The sequence below is a fragment of the Osmerus mordax genome, chromosome 19 (genome assembly GCF_038355195.1).
Source record: "Osmerus mordax isolate fOsmMor3 chromosome 19, fOsmMor3.pri, whole genome shotgun sequence".
NCBI lineage: Eukaryota > Metazoa > Chordata > Actinopteri > Osmeriformes > Osmeridae > Osmerus > Osmerus mordax.
Genome location: NC_090068.1, coordinates 2,031,243 through 2,051,582, shown reverse-complemented (window position 1 = coordinate 2,051,582; position 20,340 = coordinate 2,031,243). Strand labels below are relative to the sequence as shown.

At 44.2% G+C, this 20,340-nt stretch overlaps 1 pseudogene; it reads left to right on the top strand.

The window, feature by feature from the left end:
• Positions 1-19,597, top strand: part of LOC136963507 (piggyBac transposable element-derived protein 4-like) — a 208,371-nt pseudogene extending 188,774 nt beyond the window's left edge.
• The last annotated feature ends 743 nt before the right edge of the window (positions 19,598-20,340 follow it).

Sequence of the window (20,340 nt, the reverse complement as noted above, 5' to 3'; positions counted from 1 at the left end):
TATATAAAAATAAGACGAAGAATTTGAATGAGCAGCATGAGTGGGCAACGTGCAATGAGAAAACTACTCTGCCTTTCACATACAATGTCACATCTCTATCTTTTACGGCCCTGACGAGAACGTCGGTCTCCTCGGCTGTGAACCGCTCCTGGCGTGCGCCTGGCAAATACGCCGTTATAATAGGTGCGTTCGACATGGACTGCGGCTGCATGAAACGACCGACGAGAGTAGGAGGAGAGGAGTGGGGAGGAGTTGAAAACGGCTCTGTAAAGTCGGACATTCCAGCTTCTCGTGGTTTGCTGCGTTGACGTCAGTCATGGCCGATCAAGCGCTGTTTGCTTACTTTACTTTATTTATAATTAAACTTAGTCTTTCCGTTAGTGAAGAGACGGACTAAAACCCTTCAACAAATTTTTTATTCAACTAGAGAGGGTACAATTTCTGGGGAAATTGTAGGGTGTGCTTGCTTGCATCGGTTGCACAGGGGTCCGTTTTTTAATGCCATTTTTACAAATGAAGCATAGCGCAAGTTCAGTCAGGCAAGACCGCTCCCCGCACTCGGGCATCTTCGACAATGTTTCACTACTAACTCCCCCCACTAAGAAAGCTCTTCTTTCCCTCTTTCCTATGTTGCGCTGTCATACGGTTCGATCATCGCTCTTGTTTATCAATTAACGCTGTCGAAGAATCACATGATCGTGTCTTTTAATAAGATTATCTCCCCGTGTAGTTTCTCCAGGCTATCAAGTGCGCGACCCTCCACCTCCCCGTCGCCGCCCGGTTCCTGTCTCTGTCTTCGACTTGTTGGTCGTCGGCTGCCGCCACCGCCATCAGTGTCTAGACTCTGTGGGGGATTCTTCTCGGATGTCGGGCAGGCGCCCTCTGATCTATGCTTCCCCACGGGGTCTAAGCTCCAAACTTTGTAGTACAATTACCATTCCGTAATAAACATCACTCTACTCATACCTGAGGCCTGTTCCATGAAGCAAGTTTACCGAATAAGCCAGACTTATGTCAGTTAGTCGGACTCATTTCTAGTTCATTCGGTTCCATAAAGCTAGCTCAACATAGTTCGAACTTGGTTACTATGGCAACTTAGGCTGCGAAACTATTCTGGTCCGGGGCAGGCTTAATGTCAGGCTTAGCGTGACTTGGTGCTTAACCATACCTTCCTGTAACACTGACCCAACGGGAAAACGATGATTTACCACGGATATTCTCATTTTCTCATCAGTTCAATATGTTCAACATTGATAGAAAATCAACTTAAATAGCCTACATAGGCTACAACATTTAGCCTAATGCATTAAACGATGATGAACAATGATTTGATACACGCCACATTAAACGTAGCCTATGGCTTGCCTAGTTTGTGATTTCAAATGTTTAGGCATCAGGCATAGGCCTATCTCAATCTAAATTATCTGAGTATAATTAGCATAGCTGTATAGTTGTTAACAGTAGTATACAATTGCAAAACACACCTAAATCCATAGGCTACATCTATATCCTCCATTTTCCCAACACAACCATGTTAAAAAGTTAGGCTACTGGGTAATGTATTGATTAATAGTAGGCTATTTATTTAAAACAATGTCAAAAAAGTAAATTTACATGTGTTTAGAGGGTGTCTGTTTTTTAATCAACGAAGTAACTAAAGGTCCAAAAAAGGACCTCGACCTATCATTCACGTCAATCATGGTGTGTCGTTTCATTTTGATGAAGCGGTGGATGAGGGAGCTGTCATAGTACACGGCTTAAAGGGAACGTTCTTTCTGGAAGAAGTCACGTGGCCGTGTGCATTGCTTTTGCCGTGGTGGATTATATGATCCATGTTTTACCTCTCTGGCTGCTTAAGAATAGGGTGCACGCGCAATTAGCTTGACTACTTAAATCTGACTTGAATTATTAGGACTGCGTGAGCTGAAATTGGCCTTTATGGAACCGCTTTAGCCCCACTTGACTTGTTAAGCTAATTCAAGTCTGGTTTGGGACTTTAAGTCCAACTTATTTGAGTGGCCTTTATGGAACAGGCCCCTGGTCTCTCCTGATTGAACTGATATTTCTGTATATTTTATATCAAAATGCATACCTATTATTTATAAAGATTACGTAGATTTAAAAGCATATTTTTTTTGCTACTCATTTACAACTCAAAATACGAGTGAAGTGTAGAATGAAATAGATGTCTTCTCATTTCCCCTGCAAGAGGCAGCCTCATAGTTGAATCAAAACGAATAAATTTGGCAGACCGGTGTAAAAATTGACCTAATCTCTATGACTTAAACTTCCTTTTAAGTTTTTCCCTTCTCGTGATATTTTCAGGCATTTAGCCTACTCATATTGCATTCATTCATTAATAAAGAACCCCCTTTGAAGATTATTCTACAACGTTAGCCGGCAGTAGAAGATGGAATCGCGATTCAAACAGTACCATCTGCTAACTGAAAATATGCCCCCAAAAACGTAAATAAGGTTGACATTTATTTAGTGGAAAATCGCTCATTCATAAAAACTGGTAGCGAACATTGTCAGTAACAACGCAAAATGCAATATTGCCCTGTGTGGAGAAGCTGCCCCGGTAAATTGTACTACTACAGTACAGACTACTGCTGTGTTCGTCTTGGTAGCTATTGCATTGGTTGAATTGGATTTAACGTTCCGTTGTACGGTTTAGGCTGAAATTAATTATTTTCATGAACAGATTGACAAAGTTTAGGCTGTGGCAATGAAGTTCAGGTTAGTAGTTAGATAGACTTTTGATTTAAGTAAGGGGAGTGCCGAACATGTTCTGTCGCCGTTTGACTTCCTAAACAGCTGTGGAGATGTTAGCTACTCACTAGTGTCTCGGGTAGGCTACAGCGTTGCAGTGAGCTACACTGGTTTGAAACCACAGGTAATGATCATTTCACCCACAAATCGTTTACTTGTAATCTAATTTCATAATAAATCCTACAACGAAAATGTATTTGTGAGGAATGTTTATTTTAACGATTGAAAACAGATGCATCATAGACCGCTGCAGTATGTGTTGCCCGGGGAACAGAGGCTAATGTCATGATGCTAATGCTTCAGTGAAATAGTATACTACTGTTTCCGAAAGTAGATGTACTTCCTTAATAATATCATCTTATATTGTACGTTACACATCACAATTGTGTGTCATATCACAAAGTAAAATGAGCAAATTGTTATCACCAAGGCCTCTTTGCTTGTGGCGTTTCTGCAGCTGCAGTAAAGCAGTTAGCCTAGCCATCTCCCAGAAGTTAACAAGCTGCTAAACTAATGTTCTGCTAGAGATAGTCATGCGAGTTTTCGTGACGTTAGTGACGTTAGTAGCGTCAGTGACTCTGGCTAGCAAGTTAGCCACCGTTAGCTTCACTTTTCGCCACAAAAACTTAATTTCTACTTAAACCGTGCAACGGAACGTAAATACAAATACAAGCAACTCAATCGCTACCAAGACGAAACTTTTGACACCTAGGTTGTCTATGTAGTCCAAATATTGACTGAGACTTAGGGGTGGGAAAATAAACAATAACTAGAGAGGGTACAATTTCTGGGGAAATTGTAGGGTGTGCACTGCTTGCGTCGGTTGCACAGGGGTCCGTTTTTGAATGACATTTTTACAACTGATATTTCTGTATATTTTATATAAAAATGCATACTTATTATTTATAAAGATTACATAGATTTTAAAGCATTTTTTTTTGCTGCTCATTTACAACTGAAAATACGAGTGAAGTGTAGAATGAAATAGATGTCTTCTCATTTCCCCTGCAAGAGGCAGCCTCATCGTTGAATCAAAACGAATAAATTTGGCAGACCGGTGTAAAAATTGACCTAATCTCTATGACTTAAACTTTTAAGTTTTTCCCTTTTCATGATATTTTCAGGCATTTAGCCTACTCATTGCATTCATTCATTAATAAAGAACCCCCTTTGAAGATTATTCTACGACGTTACCCGGTAGTAGAAGATGGAATCGCGATTCAAACAGTACCATCTGCTAACTGAAAATATGCCCCCCAAAACGTAAATAAGCTTGACATTTATTTAGTGGAAAATCGCTCATTCATAAAAAGCTCACTGGTAGCGATCATTGTCAGTAACAACGCAAAATGCGATATAGCCCTGTGTGGAGAAGCTGCCCAGGTAAATTGTACTACTACGGTACAGTACTAGACTACTGCTGTGTTCGTCTTGGTAGCGATTGCGTTGGTTGAATTGGATTTAACGTTCTGTTGTACGGTTTAAGATGAAATTAATTATTTTCATGAACAGATTGACAACGTTTAGGCTGTGGCAATGAAGTTCAGGTTAGTAGTTAGATAGACTTTTGATTTAAGTAAGGGGAGTGCCGAACATGTTCTGTTGCCGTTTGACTTCCTAAACAGCTGTGTAGTTTAGATGTTTTTGTAGTGTGTCTCGCGTAAGCTACAGCGTTGCAGTGAGCTACACTGGTTTGAAACCACAGGTAATGGTAATTTCACCAACAAATCGTTTTCTAATGTCAGAATAAATCCTACAACGAAAATGTATATGTGAGGAATGTTTGTTTTAACGATTGAAAACAGATAACGCTACATCATAGACCACTGTAGTATGTGTTGCCCGGGCAACACAGGCTAATGTCATGATGCTAATACTTCAGTGAAATAGTAGACTACTGTTTCCGAAAGTAGATGTACTTCCTTAATAATATCAGCTTATATTGTACATTACACATCACAATTGTGTGTCATATCACAAAGTAAAATGAGTAAATAGTTATCACCCTGGCCTCTTTTCTTGTGGCATTTCTGCAGCTGCCTTGCAGTAAAGCTATAGTTAGCCTATCCCCCAAGTTAACAGATGCGAAACGAATGTTCTGCCAAAGGTAGTCACGCGTGTTTTCGTGACGTTAGTAACGTCAGTGACTGTGGCTAGCAAATTAGCCACCGTTAGCTTCACTTTTCGCCACAAAAACTTAACTTAAGCCTAAACTATGCAACGGAACGTAAATTCCAATAGAAGCAACTCAATCGCTACCAAGACGAAACTTTTGACACCTACGTTGTCTATGTAGGCCAAATATTGACTGAGTTTTAGGGGGACAAAAAAATAAAAATAAAAAAATAATAATAATATATATGTGAGAGAACAAAGGTTGTGCCCTTGCCGAAGGCAAAGCACACCCAATTAAACTGTTTGGTCCGGATTTGAGCGTTGGCGAAACTGAAGGTGTCAGAATAATTACAAAACACTCGTCCAAGTTGTCGTGTGTGAGTCTGGCCAATAATGAAATAGCTGTGTCGTCATTAGAACTCTTGCAGTTGCTCTTGAGAAAATGCGCTCTCAAGTCGGACAAAAAGTCTAACCAGAATTCACTGTTTCAAGTCGTCCGCCTGCAGCCGGCTGCATGAAGTCAGTCCATGTCGAACGCACCTATTAGCAATCCGCCATGGAACAAGTGCGCCTGATCTTAAAGGGAATGTGAGATGACGCTCTGATTGGTTTATTGCACGTTACGCCTAAACCACACCCATTAGTAATGTTGCTACTTCAGACCAACCCATTTTGGATTTGCGCTAGGCGCTAAGTCATTTATTCCGCCAGTATAATAGCAACAGCGCCGGAGTCCCGCCCACAAAGTTACTTGCGATTTGAGTTTTGATAATTGCGTTTCAGATGGTGATAAGATGTAAATTCTGGAGAAGGCAGGCCGGAAGGAGTCACAACAAAGGAGAGGAGTTGACTTTGGTTTATTAGTCGAGCGGCCCGGATCAAACAATCAGTTCAAGACGAGCTGATGGCATGAGTGAGAACTCTGTCTCTCAGTCGTGCTTAAATACATGAGTTGGACAGTACAGATATAGAATGCACAGAATTGCTTCCTTAACGGGTCTTCAGTGGTCAATGTATTGACACCCTAGAACGTTCAGCAGGTGAAGTGGTTGTTAATCACATAAGCCTTATTTGTACATGATTTTCCTCACTGTCTCCCCACAGTCTGGACTGCATGCTATATTCTGCTCAGAGGGGGCCTCGCTGCATGACCTCTTGACCTTACAGAGACACAAGCTGTACATGTACCCAGAAACTCTGCCTTACAGATCGTTAAAATAGGACCCAAGGCCTGCTGAAAACAATTCACCGCTACAATTCACTCGTTAGCGGACCTATCACAGCCAAGGTGGTATCCGTAGCTATCCGAAAAGTTAGGAAATTCAGGAGTTGCACGACGAGCTCCGAGAGGGCGTTCCACGTAGACGAAAGCGTTCCCATGTGTCCGTTTTTTGGAAAACGGAGTAGGCCTACCCATTGACCTTAAAGGCCTTCAGTGGAGACGCACGTAGGCCGACCATGAAAACTACATTAGACAAATGCTGAAAGTAACTTCAGATGGAAAATAAGATTATTTTGGTTCTCTTCTTACACCAGTTATGCTGGAACTGGGATATTTGTTAGTGAACCATACAAGTTTAAGTGCTGAAAAAATATCAGAATCTGGTTTATTCTCAAGTAAATTTAGGTTACACAAAATAATTTGATTTGGTGGGTTTGGCGCAATAAACGAAGGTAGATTTAACAAACAAATGTCAGTCTTATTCAAAATACTATAAAATTGAAATATGGCTGTTGTAATGTGCAACAGTAACTAGAAATGCATTAACGAAACACTTTTACGAGTGCATTAACACAACAACAATTGAACATTGAAGATGTTTATTAGAATTATAGGGCTGGTAGCACACCAAGCCCCGTGGATGAAGAGGCTGGTGGCAGAGCCGAGCCTGATGTTGGGAGATGGTAGCCCCCAGGAAATGGAAGGACTCCACAGTGTTGACTGGGAAGTCACACAGGGTGAAGGGGCTGGGAGGGAGTGAAAACTCATACAAAAATCATAATAGCCATTGAAGATAGCCTAAGTCCTGCACCGCAGACTTGTCCCCTCTGGTTGTAGGGAATTGGATGTGGTCTGGGATGTGGCAAAGTAATGCAGTTGTGACAGCCTGCACAGATCTTGACACTGAGGCCTTGGAGAGCCCATGTCCATCTCCAAGAACATCCAGAAAACTGCCAGTGGCATAGAACCTTAACACTGCCAGTAGTTGGGTTTCAGGGGTCAGTGCAAAGTACCTCCTTGTTAGCCTCTGCAGGTCTGCTTCTATGAGGTTCAGGAGCATCATGTTATCATGATACACTCATAATGAGTATAATTGATCAACCATCAATAGAGTTGATTATTCCATGTTGAAGACATGGGGTTTTCATTACTTATGTGTTTGTCATTTGTCACAATGTCATTTGTGGCCAATATGTGAGAATCATGAGATTGCACACATGGTCTTGGAAAGCTGTTAACCTATTATTACAAGATTGTAGATATAGTCAACACTAGAAAATAAGACAGGTAATATGTTGGATTGAGATGCTTGTATTTGTACATTGAATTATTTAGGCTGCTAGCTGGGACATGCCATGTGTGATACCATTTATATGCATGATTTTTAACCTTGTAGTTCAATCAAGTAGTAAATATAGGACTATATATATATTTGCCTATGGAAAGTGGAGTACCAAGAAGAGTTAAAAACCAATGCAAAAGTAATTTGAGAAATAGTTGTTTTATTGGAGTTTGTTCTCCCTGCTCCTGCTTCTCACATGCATGGATCTTTAACCCTTGTGTTATCTTCGGGTCGTTCTGACCCATCAGTCACTGTGACCCACCGTCATATTGCGACAACTTTACCGCATACAAAAACAAAGTGAAGCATTTTCTTTTAACCGTTGGGCTGTCTCAGACCCCCCACATTGCGAAGGTTAAAAGAAAATTATTTTTATTTGTTTTTGTATTGGGTAAAATTGGGTAAACACAACGATGGTTCGTTATGAACATTTGGGTCATGTGACCCGAAGGCAGCACGAGGGTTAAGGTGAAAAAACAAAAACATGTAAGGATGGGACAGGCAACAATGAATATATGATACAATACACAATGTGTACCGTAATTCGTCAATTATTTTGGTTAGCGTTTTAATAGTCTTAAAGTTTCATCAGAAGAATCACATTTCAGTACAATGGACAGGAACTTGGAACTTAAGACACGTGGTTCTCCTTACGAGCATGTTCGGGAAACATGTAAGAAATAACGATGGATCGTTATTTTGATCGTAGAGAACCCTCGTAACAGCTACGATCCATCGTTATCGGGAAACGCATCCCTGGGCAGTTTTGACATCCGTAAACACATTAATTTATGTAACAAAATTATCGGATCTATACTGAAAGTATATCCACTTTAGGTCACATTTAATGAACTATTAATTAACATGTTTAGTAATACCTTTCTTCTCATATTCTTCTCACACAGAAAGAGATGGTACATGTAGCAATATTGATGTGACGTTACATAGGAAACGGATATAAGCTGAAGCGGTGTTATGTCCCTACTGGTTTCGGTATATTGTGCAGTTGTTGTCATTCGGTTAGCTATCTGGCACATTTGAAAGCAGCTGACTATGTTGTGAAAGTGAATTGCTGGCCAAGTCGCATACATCCCAACCTGCAGAGACTAATTTCAGGGAGGTGGCTTCTCCCCCCCCCTCGGGACGCAATCCGGACGAATGATGTTACCCCTCAACCAGCACATACACCCCCACCCCCCCCCCCCCCCCCCCCCCCCGGGACGCTATCAGGACGCGCAATATGCACCTGTCTCTACCAAAACAAAATAACAAAATCCACGGTTTCCGGGAGATTGTATAGCATTTGCGGGCATCAGGGAGCCACTATTGAAATGCGGGAGACTCCCGGAACTTCCGGGAGACTTGGGATGTCTGAAGTCGATGCCTACATTTGATGTTCACGTAGGTGCATCCCACAGGCGAAAAGCGCCCTTGGCAGCAGCTTAAATTGAAACAGAAAAACATACTACGACCAGGTAATGTATACTTTGCTTTGGCCTATGACCTTGTGATTGTAGCCTACGTTACCTTGTTTTTTTAATTATATTTTACATGATAGAAAATAAATATCATTTTGTGCCTATTTCAACTCATACTAGCTGTAACCCCATAAAATGTAGAGCTTACATCATAGGTGTCAAACACAAGGCCCGCAGGCCACATCCGGCCCGCGGGATCATTATATACATCTTTTTTTTATGGCCCGGCGATATGAAGCACCAATAACACACAAACTACGAATCCGATAATGCAGCGCAACAGCTACCTTATCGAATAGGCTGATGCCTATTCGCCTGATGCGCACTGTGCGCGCTCGCATTAACTGTGGAAGTCACTATCTAGCATCACATCAAACCCAAAATACGTCCTAAATTTGGGCTAATCCCCGAATGTTTACAACGTCTGGCGCCGCGCCTGATTAACACTCGGATCGATAAGCAGTCTCATAAATTGTATAAATATAACAAATAATACGATCCCTTTCCATAATCATGATACCCCCCCAAAAAGATCACTGCACCCCCAGTCAAAGCAGGCTGCATCTGGCCCTGGATGGAAGGCAGTTTCAAGAAAGATGTGAAAACAAATACACGTTTACAAGGATAAAAACCGGAATGTATTTGTCGGTCGTTAAAGAGTACAGGCTACAATCTCCGTCTGCATTTTGACACCAAACACGGAGATAAATATGCCAAATTTAGCCTCCAAGAAAAACAGCATGATTGTTCCAGATTTAAAAGGCGGACTGCAATGGCTGCAGAATATGTTCACAAAAGCTACAGCAAAAAACGAATGTTTTTACATCGTAAACATCGTTATATCGTAGTTACAACTGGCCCTTTGAGGGTAACCATAACGCTGATGTGGCCCTCGGTGAAAATGAGTTTAACACTCCTGGCTTACATAGAGAATTGAAGGGAAGGAATAGCTCGCAACCATTTATTAGTCGAGGAACATTTCCAGTTTATTCACTTCGGACAGCTTGGATAGCAATCTATCTAGATCTCTTCACAATCAGGGTGACTACAATTACTCAAATTATCCAAACTAACAGACCATAACTTTATACATATCAAAACAGAACAAACAACAATAGAAACTCTAACGCTTATCTTACGCCTTATTGTAACGGACAGACTCCCAAGACAGTAGTCTCTCCGGACCACGGAAATAGCGGGGGCTGGTATCCCAACATACACTGGAACGGTGTAAGACCGGTGGAGCTGCTCACCAATGAGTTTTGTGCGTACTCTTCCCATGGTAAGTATTGGCACCAGTCCTGCTGTTGGTTGCTGCAGTATGATCTCAAGAAGCGTTCGATCTCCTGATGCAGCCTTTCGGTTTGGCCATTGGACTGTGGATATTACCCTGAGCTCAGGCTTACGGTGACATTCAGCAGACGAAAGAAAGATGCCCAGACACGAGAGGTGAACTGAGGACTGTAACACATAGGTGAAGAGTGCCTCTGCAGTTTCTAGGGCTGTGGGTAGTCCCTTCAAAGGCACTAGGTGACAGGCTTTCGAAAACCTGTCTACTGCCACTAGAATGGTGGTGTGGCCCTGGGAGCGGGGAAGGTCTGTAACAAAGTCCACAGCTATATGGGACCAGGGGCGTTGTGGAATGGGAAGTGGTTCCAGCAGTCCAGCTGGCAGTTAGCGAGATGCCTTCGCCTGAGCACAGACCTGGCAGGACCGGACCAGTTTTCTCACATCGGATATCAACGATGGCCACCAGTATTTTGTCTGTGTGAGGGCTATAGAGCGTTGAATACCCGGGTGACCTGATGCTGGAGTGGAGCCAGAGGACGAGTTGGCGTCTCATAGTGGCCGGAACATAGGTCAGTCCTGGTGGGCATCCAGGTGGGCATCCAGGTGGTGCAGGATCCTGTCTGAGGGCTGCTTGGAGTTGGTCCTCCATCTCCCAGCGGATGGGTGAGACGATTACTGTCTGAGGCAGAATGGGTTCAGTGGCAGGGGGTTCCTGATAGCCATCGAACTGGCGGGATAATGAGTCTGCTTTGGTGTTCTTGGACGGTAAGACAGAGTGAAGTGGAAGCGAGTGAAAAAAAGGGCCCAGCGGGCTTGACGGGGATTCAGGCGTTTGGCAGTGCGGATGTATTCCAAGTTTTTGTGGTCAGTCAGGACTAAAAACGGATGCTTGGCTCCTTCCAGCCAGTGCCTCCACTCCTCAAAGGCCAGCTTAACAGCCAGCAGCTCCCTGTTCCTTATGTCATAATTCCGCTCTGCTGTAGTAAGTTTCTTAGAGAAGAAGGCACATGGGAACAGCTTCAGGGGTTTACCCTGACGTTGTGAGAGGATGGCCCCAACTCCGGCCTCCGAGGCGTCTACCTCCACCACAAAGGGTAGCGCGGTGTCTGGATGTCTCAATACCGGGGCTGTGGTGAACAGGGTCTTCAGCTTGTCAAAGGCCTGGGCAGCCCCGTCCGTCCAGCACAACTTCCGTGCTGCACCCCCCAACAGGGAAGTCAGAGATGCCGTGATCGAGCTGAAGTTGCGTATAAACCGCCGATAGAAGTTTGCGAATCTTAGGAAGCGCTGCAGTTCCTGTATCGACTGCGGACGTGGCCAATCTGTCACTGCTGTGATTTTGGTCTGATCCATGCAACTGCTCCTGGCATCCAGAATGTAGCCCAGGAAGCGGACTTCGGTTTGGTGGAACTCACATTTTTCCGCTTTGACATAGAGCTGGTGCTGAAGCAGCCGTGCGAGGACTTGACGTACTTGAGACATGATCAGACCATGTAGGTGAGTATATGAGGATATCATCGATGTAAGCTATAACAAACCGGTTCAGAAACAGACGCAGGACCTCATTTACCAGCGCCTGGAAGACAGAAGGGGCATTGGCAAGTCCATAAGGCATCACTAAGTACTCATAGTGCCCACTGGTAGTGATGAATGCAATCTTCCACTCATTACATTCTCGTATGCGGACCACTACGCAAGTCGAGTTTGGTGAAGTAACGGGCTCCTCTTACTTGTTCCTGTGCAGCAGGAACCAGCGGTAATGGGTAGCGGTATTTGACAGTCAGATCATTCAGGCCCCGATAATCCACACAGGGTCTCAAGCCCCCTCCTTTCTTCTCAATAAAAAAGAAACTTGCCGCGGCGGGCGATGTGGAGGGGCGAATGAAACCCAATTCCAGTGCCTTTTGTATGTACACCTCCATTGCCTCAGATTCTACCACGGACAGGGGATATACATGACCTCTAGGCGGTGTGGTTCCTGGGAGGAGGTCAATGGCACAATCCCAAGGGCGATGTGGGGGCAGATGCATTGCCTGGGTCTTACTGAACACAGTACTCAGATTCTGATGGCGCTGACAATTCGGGACTTTCCACATGAGTAGCACCACAGGCAGCAGGTATACAACGAGAGAAACAGCGATTCCCCCATGATTGCAGTTCCCCATCGCTCCAGGAGATGACCGGGTCATGATAGGAGAACCAAGGCAGCCCTAGGATGAGGTCGGTACCAGGTGAATCAATAACCATCAGTGATATTGGTTCCTGGTGCAGGACTCCTATTGTGAGTGACAGGGTTTCCGTTCGATAAGAAATATGTCCTGTCCCAATTGGTTGGTTGTCTACTGAACTGACCCGCAGAGGGGGTTTAAAGGGCAGGAGGGGGACACCAAGACGCTCTGCAGTGTTGACATCTATGAAGTTGCCAGCAGACCCGGAATCCACTAGGGCAGAGACAGAGAGTAACGTGTCCTTCCACTTGATTTCCCCGGACACCTTCATTTGCTTAAGAGACACTAAGGGGCATTGAATTATACTCACCAATAGAAGAGGTCTCTGGGATGCGGTCCTTGTTCGCATGGAACATTGATTGCGAAAGTGGCCGGGCTTTCCGCAATACAGGCATAGCCGGTTGGCCATCCGGTGCTCTCGTTCTTCCATGGTGATGTGGTTACGTCCAATTTGCATAGGTTCTTGGGGAGCGGAAGCGTGTGTCTGAGAACTGTACGTCTGCACAGTGGGCATTACCGGCGGGTGTCTTCTTGACCGAACCAGGTTATCAAGGCGTACGGCTAACTGAATGAATTGTTCTAGGTCTGCATCTTGGTCTCTACAGGCAAGCTCGGATTGCAACTCACGAGACAGTCCTTGACGGAAGACCGCCAGTAGGGCCTGATCGTTCCATCTACTGGCAGCTGCCAGGGTGCGGAAGCGCATAGCGTAGTCGGCTGCTGACTGCGATCCTTGCCGAAGCGTAACCGAGTAGCTGATCTCCCGCAGACCGTTCTTCAGCTGGATGATCGAAGACTTCCCGGAAATGGTTGGTGAAGTCCGTAAATTAACGTGTCAGCTCTCCTCCACGGGACCAGATGGCTGAAGCCCACTGTAGCGCTCTTCCGCGTAGTAGCGTTATCAAAAAGGCTATCCGTGCCCCGTCATCTGAGAACGCAGCTGGTTGGTGTGCAAAATAGAGAGAACATTGCACTAAAAAGCCATCACAGCCATCGGGAGAGCCGTCATACTTTTCTGGGATAGCCAACTGAATGGGTTTTACGTGGTCTGACCCAGGTGAAGGTTCCTGGGAGGGTGGACGTGTATGATCCACCCTGATTGATTCACTCAGAGATTGAGCTAGGTATCGGATCTGAGAGTCGTGATCTCCGAGTAGTGTTCCATGAGATGTCAAGGCATTCTTCAATTCCGCTGGATCCATGTCGGTAAAGGCTGAGTCTTCTGTAATGAACAGACTCCCAAGACAACGGGTACTGGATCCAAGTGCAGGTTTATTGAGGTGTGGTCGGACAAGCAGGGGTCATACACCGTTACCAGAGCCAGAGAGGAAATCCAAAAGGGTAGTCAGGTCACTGGCGTAGGTCAAACAGGGGTGGACTGGGCAATGAAGGCAAGGCTTGGTCAGGTTCCACAGGACAGGCAAGGGTGTGGATCACGGCGTCTAGGAATAGTTCAGGTGGAGCAGATACGAGGTCGGGGGCAAAAACAAGGTCAGTATATCACAGGGTCTATCCGTATATTGCATAGAAATGTCACTATAACGTTAACAAGACTCAGCACAGAGTTAAGGGAGTGACTGGCTTAAATACAGAGCAGAAGGGAGTGGACTGATTGGTTTAATGGTTTGCAGGTGTGAAGAGGGAGTGCCCTCTTAGTACTCTGGTGATGCTGATCTGAGACAGGGGGACCTGTCACACTTATAAGTCGCCTTTCCAGCTTGCCGCAGGGAATTCTGGTTACCGAAGGCATTGTCGCTACAGTATGCTTTTCATCACAGGATGATTATTAGGATGATAAAGAGACTTTGACTGCTGCCGCAGAGAGGGGCGCAGAGAGGCCTACTTGTATTGTAGCTACTGGTAGCTCTCCCCCCATATAGGCCTACTTTTATTTATAATCTTGTGTGGAATGGTTAGTTTTTAATGTGCACTGAAATGATGAGAACAATTAATAGAAAACGATCAGCACATTCTTATCCTGTTGAACATGGCATGTGCCTTCAACACAATCCAGCCCCACCTTATGGTAAAAAAATTGGTTCACCTTGGGGTTAACCCAAGACTAGTTTTGTGGATATTTGACTTTTTGACGAACCGTAGCCAACAGGTCAAATTTAACTCATGTGTCACATCGTTAAAAGCCATTAACACAGAGGCACCACAAGGGTATGTTCTGTCCCCTATTCTATACACCTTATACACTAACAACTGCCAAGCAACCATCTCAAACCACACCTTTTTTAAATATGCTGATGATACAGCATTAGTACAGTCCAATACTGCATCCCTAGAGGGCTTCGAGAGGGAGGTGCAGGGTTTTATTAATTGGTGTACAGATCATTTCCTTGTGGTTAATTCGAAGAAAACAAAGGATAGATTTTAGTAAAAAGGGAATTATAGTTCCACCCTCAAATATAAATGGTGTAGTAGTCAGCGGGTCACAACATACACATATTTGGGTGTTGAAATAGATAATAAACTGACTTTTAATGAATGTGCACAAAATAAGTCCAAAAAGTTGCAGAAGAGGATGTTTTTTCTGAGGAAACTTAACCATTTTAGAATAGACAGCTGTATTCTTCAGATGTTTTACAAAGCTCTCTTGCAGAGTGTCTTATCTTTTGGTCTTATTTGTGCCTTTGGTAACATGTATATTAAGGATCAGAATAAATTGCAACGAATAGTCAAAACAGACAGTAAGATTATTGGAGTTGATCAGGTATCTGTAGCCCAATTGTACAACAATTTTAGTGTTAAAAAGACAGAACAATTTATAAATGATTCAACCCACCCTCTTCATCAAAATTTCATCAGAAAAGCAACAGGTCAAGTGGCAGACTACTGCAAAGGAAAATTAGGACCACAAGGTACAGCAATTCTTTTGTGCCTACAGCAATTAGGCTGTACAACAATCAGCTAGCATTCAGCTAGTTTATTTTGTATTTTAATATATTACATATGTTACAATGTTAACTGTTTTTGTATTTAATGCTTTTGTATTTATGTATTTATGTTTTTATTTGTATGCAGCAGGCTATCTAACAATGGAGCGTGTAATGGTGACCATATGAATTTCCTACTTGTGGATAATAAAGTTTACCTTGACCTTGACCTTGGATGTGCATTTCCAGAAGAGGTGGTCCATCAGCCTGCATAGCTGCACACAGTGAGGTGTTCAGTACTGGCAGGTGAATTCTGCATGTAGATCTGTGGATTTTAATGTCATCTAATGTATTCCCAGTTACCAGTAAAGGAGTTGTACAAATTGCATCTCATGAAGCAAGTGCAAAAAAACTGACCAAGAGATGGGGTACCAGGGCAGAAGATTAGGAAGGCTGAACTTAAAAACACCAGTTACATGGTCACAGGTGAATAATGTTGATCAATTGTAGGAACAATAGGCTAAATACTGTTGGATTTCTATTTGTTGGCAATAAAAAAGACCAATTACATTTTCAAGATTTTTCTTTAATTCAGTGCCAAAAAGCATTGAGTCGGTTCCGAGTGCACGTCCACATTAGCGATGTAAGGGCTGAGAATGTTGCAAACTATTTTACTATTACTAATTATTTAGAGTGATGGAAAACGGTAACGTTCACTTAGGTATTCATCAGGGAATAAAAGTAGGCTACATCTAATTGTGGTCTTATAATCCTCACAGAGTTTGTTACTAAGGACATAGACACATAGAGTTTGCTTCATCTCAGGGTTACCCAACTCAGGGTTTTCACTAAACCTGCTTACTTGAATACTCCCCTGTTGGCAAGATTATCTTTTTTTATATGCTATTTTGTTTATTTTCGGGAATCATTGTCACAAGGCAATTCTGTCAATATTTTTCTTGGAAGGTTTACAATAGATTAGGTTCAGATTTCAAACATTAGAATTTCACATGCTATCATCACACTATCTTAACCCTTGTGCGACCTTCGGGTCATTGTGACCCACCGTTGCGTAGCGATACCTTTACCTAACCCTTGTGCTACCTTCTGGTCATTGTGACCCACCGTCGTGTTGCGATAACTTTACCTAACCCTTGTGCTACCTTCGGGTCATTGTGACCCACCGTCGTGTAGCGATACATTTACATTTAGTCATTTAGCAGACGCTCTTATCCAGAGCGACTTACAGTAAGTACAGGGACATTCTCCCCAAGGCAAGTAGGGTGAAGTGCCCTGCCCTGCCCAAGGACACAACATCATTTGGCACGGCCGGGAATCGAATCAACAACCTTCTGATTAATAGCCCGACTCGCTAACCGCTCAGCCATCTGACTCCCTATTACCGATACCTTTACCTAATAAAAAAATTAAGTATTATTTTTGTATTAACCCTGCCATCGCCATGTCGGTGCGACTCTTCCTAATTCAAAAACGTAGATACGTATCACCAGTTAAAACTAGGAGGAACACTCGCGCCGTCCTCGGGTCGTTGTGAACCACTGTTGTGTTGCGACAACTTTACCTAATACGAAAATAAAGTGAAGCATTTTTTTTTTAACCCTTGTGCTACCTTCGGGTCGTCGTGACCCACCGCAGTATCTGCTTTGTCAATTATGAACCCGCCGCCCGCCCCAGAAGTTTATATATCAGGTTATATCACTAGTTAACACTAGGTGGAGCTGTCTCCGGGTCGTTGTGACCCACCGCAGTGTCTGCGTTGTCAATTATGGCGGTCGAATTAGGTAGGTGTCATTGGGCTCTCTCAACTCTTTCAAGCAGTACATGCCAAGCAAACAGGCGAAATATAGGATCAAGTTGTGGGTCGCGTGCGCTGAAAAATCAAGCTACGCTTGGAAAATGCAGGTCTACACCGGGAAGCCGATGGACCTCCCAGAGAAGAACCAGGGGATGCGCGTCGTGCTCGACGTGACAGAGGGCCTGAGGGTTCGCAATGTCACGTGTGACAATTTCTTCACCTCTTACGAACTCGGACGAGAGCTCATGACGACGAGAAACATGACCATGGTTGGCACGGTGCGAAAGAACAGGACCGAGCTCCTGTCCGAGCTGCTAGTGACGAAGAGGCAACGGGTGCTGTCGTCGCTGTTCGCCTTCACTCCCACCACCACTCTGGTTTCCTACCTCGCGAAGAAAAATAAGAACGTTTTACTCATGAGCACACGCCACACAGTCGCTGAAATCAGTGACTGATACGACGGCAAACTGACCATCGTCCTAGACTACAACTGCAACAAAGGAGGTGTCGACAATCTGGATAAGGTCATCACGGCCTACAGCTGTAAAAGGAAGACGGCCCGCTGGCCCCTCGTCATCTTCAGCAACAACGTTGACGTCTCCTCCTACAACGCTTTTGTGATATGGAGAGAGGTCAACCCCAACTGGATGCCGCGTAAGCGCAACAAGAGGAGGTTCTTCCTCGAGCAGCTCGGAAGGGCCCTTGTGACTCCGCTCATCGAAAGAAGACGATGTCTGCCCCGCACGGAAGAGGCTGCTGCGGTTGTGAAAGATCTCCGGATGGCCAGCTGTCGCGATCCACCTCCTCAACGGCAACCCGAAGAGGATGGCGCAGCAGCCGCCGCCGCCTCCTCGTCGGCAGGACCGACCTCGCCGGTCCTTGCCAGTAAGAGGAAGAGATGTCAAGTCTGCCTGGTGAAGAAGGCCCGTAAAACGTTCACCGTTTGTCGCGGGTGTAAGAGGCATGTCTGCAAATCCTGTTCGCATTTATACTGCCCACATTCCCCACCGAGCTGGGCTTCGGCCAAGGAGAGGTTCCTGTTGACCCTGAACGGTAAAAAATAAACCAGATTTTCCCTGACCGGGAAGCAAACCCAGGCCACGGAGGTGAAAGCCCCACAGGCTAGCCACTAGACCACCAGGGAGATGCTTGCTCATTGCGCTGTCTCTGCCTTTTTGTTAGACACTGCATCGTCTGCGTTGTTTATTACGCGACCCTCGCACTGTCTCCGCTTCCTTGTGACCCACAGCCGTCTTCTGACAACGTTTCATAATAAAAAAATAAAGTGAAACCTTTTATTCCCACGCTGTGGGTCACAACAACCCCGAGACAGTGCGAAGGATAAAGAAATACAGTTCAAGCTGCATAGACAATGAGGAGAGCGTGAGGGTTAACCAAAATGCTCTGACTAAGTAATCTACATTTCTACTGTGGTGTCTGGTTTGGGTTGGTATTTTTTCTGAGACATTTCATTAGATATAGCATATTATAGATGGCAGTGGAAACATTTAGCAATTTACAAATCAGACACATCAAATTAGGCATATTTGGTAAGCTTATGTAAGTAAGTCAAGCTATGGAAACACTCTGAACTGACTATATCATTCTTATGGATCACTTCTGTGCAAATAATCTCGACTATGATCCAAAAATGTTACCAATAATCACAGAATTAAAGAGCATTAAATCCAAGTCTTGTAAGATAGCTACAAAAACATGTTGTTGTATAAGACAAAATGGTGGACATAGTAATGAAATGTAACATAATGACCAGCTGTCACGGCCACAGCCGTGCCCCCCCCCCCTCGGTTTCAGTATTTTGTCCTGCCCTAGTGTTTCCCTGTCATTGTCTTCACCTGTTCTCGTTAGCGTTATTGTGTTAGTGTGTCGTTTGGTTCTGTGTATTTAGGTTTCTGTTTTGTGTCCAGTCTTTGTCTTGTCCTTACCATACCTGTCCGTGTGAGTACCCTATCTGTTCCCAGTTTTTGAGAATAAACCCTTGTTTCAACCATGCCTCGCATCTCTCGTGCATTTGGGTCTTACCCCTCCTCACACCCTGACACCAGCACTGTAATTACTTTGCAAACATAATTATGAATATTTCATGATAATTGCTGGTGCCCAGTTGAGTCCCCTATTCCACTTTCTAGTTGGAGCCAGTGATCTCCTGGCCCTTGGCATGGCCACACAAAGCCTGGTCAACCACCTGCCTCCCAGATGGCAAGGCACCACGGGTCAGTCTTAGCAGTGTGCCTCATTACCACAAGTCCATCATGTCGTCTGCACCTTTTAAACAAGACTTATGCGTGGACCACCTCTCCTTGTCTACGACACCTTCTCAGCAGCGGTCTCTGCCTCACACAGAGACAGCAGAGTGTTCCACTCAGCACCGGTGGTGACAAGGTGGCAGATGTGTGCCACAGAGAACAGCTTGGCCCATCTTGGCCAGTAATTACTCCCCAAACTGGCACTGCTGGAGGGCGTCATTTGTTGATGCTGGCAGTGAATATCACCTTATGGGAGGACGTTTTAATTAAGGGAGCGACATAAACAAGAGGTGGAGACGTCAATAATACACGGCAGGCGACATATGGCTTGATTGGAGGTCCATTTTTTGTTTAATCTAGGTTGCTGATCTATTTGATCTGAGGTGCCCATGCCAATTAAGGCGGGTTGCAATCAACGCGATAGCACATAGCTAGACACCGTGACATAATTTTGTTAGAGATCTGGAAGAAGCCTGTTTTTCCCAAACAGCCCTCCGAAAGGATTTTGGCTGCGTTCTAGTGTGTTGTCTCATTGGTGACACCAGTTACTTTGTTGGGTTGAGGCTTTCATGTATCTGATGTTAATCATTAAAATGAAGGGTATGTAATGAGCAATGTATGTAAATCAAAAAAAATCTGCAAGCTGTAATTAAAGAGGTTAGTTCTTCATTGTGCAACTGGAGATTCAAAGAGTTTACAGAGTGGGACTAACAAAACCAAGTTATTTGTTAATTATCTAAAAAAAAATGCATGTGTATCCCAGTTTTGTACAGTATATCTAATATGCCAACACAAAATAATTAATCTTCATATTCAGCCATGGAATAAAACTGTGACCTTCCACTGGACGGTAGTGCATCTACCTTAACACATAAACAAGATATCTAGCACACACAGACCCAGGTGCACCAGATAATTGAGGAGAACA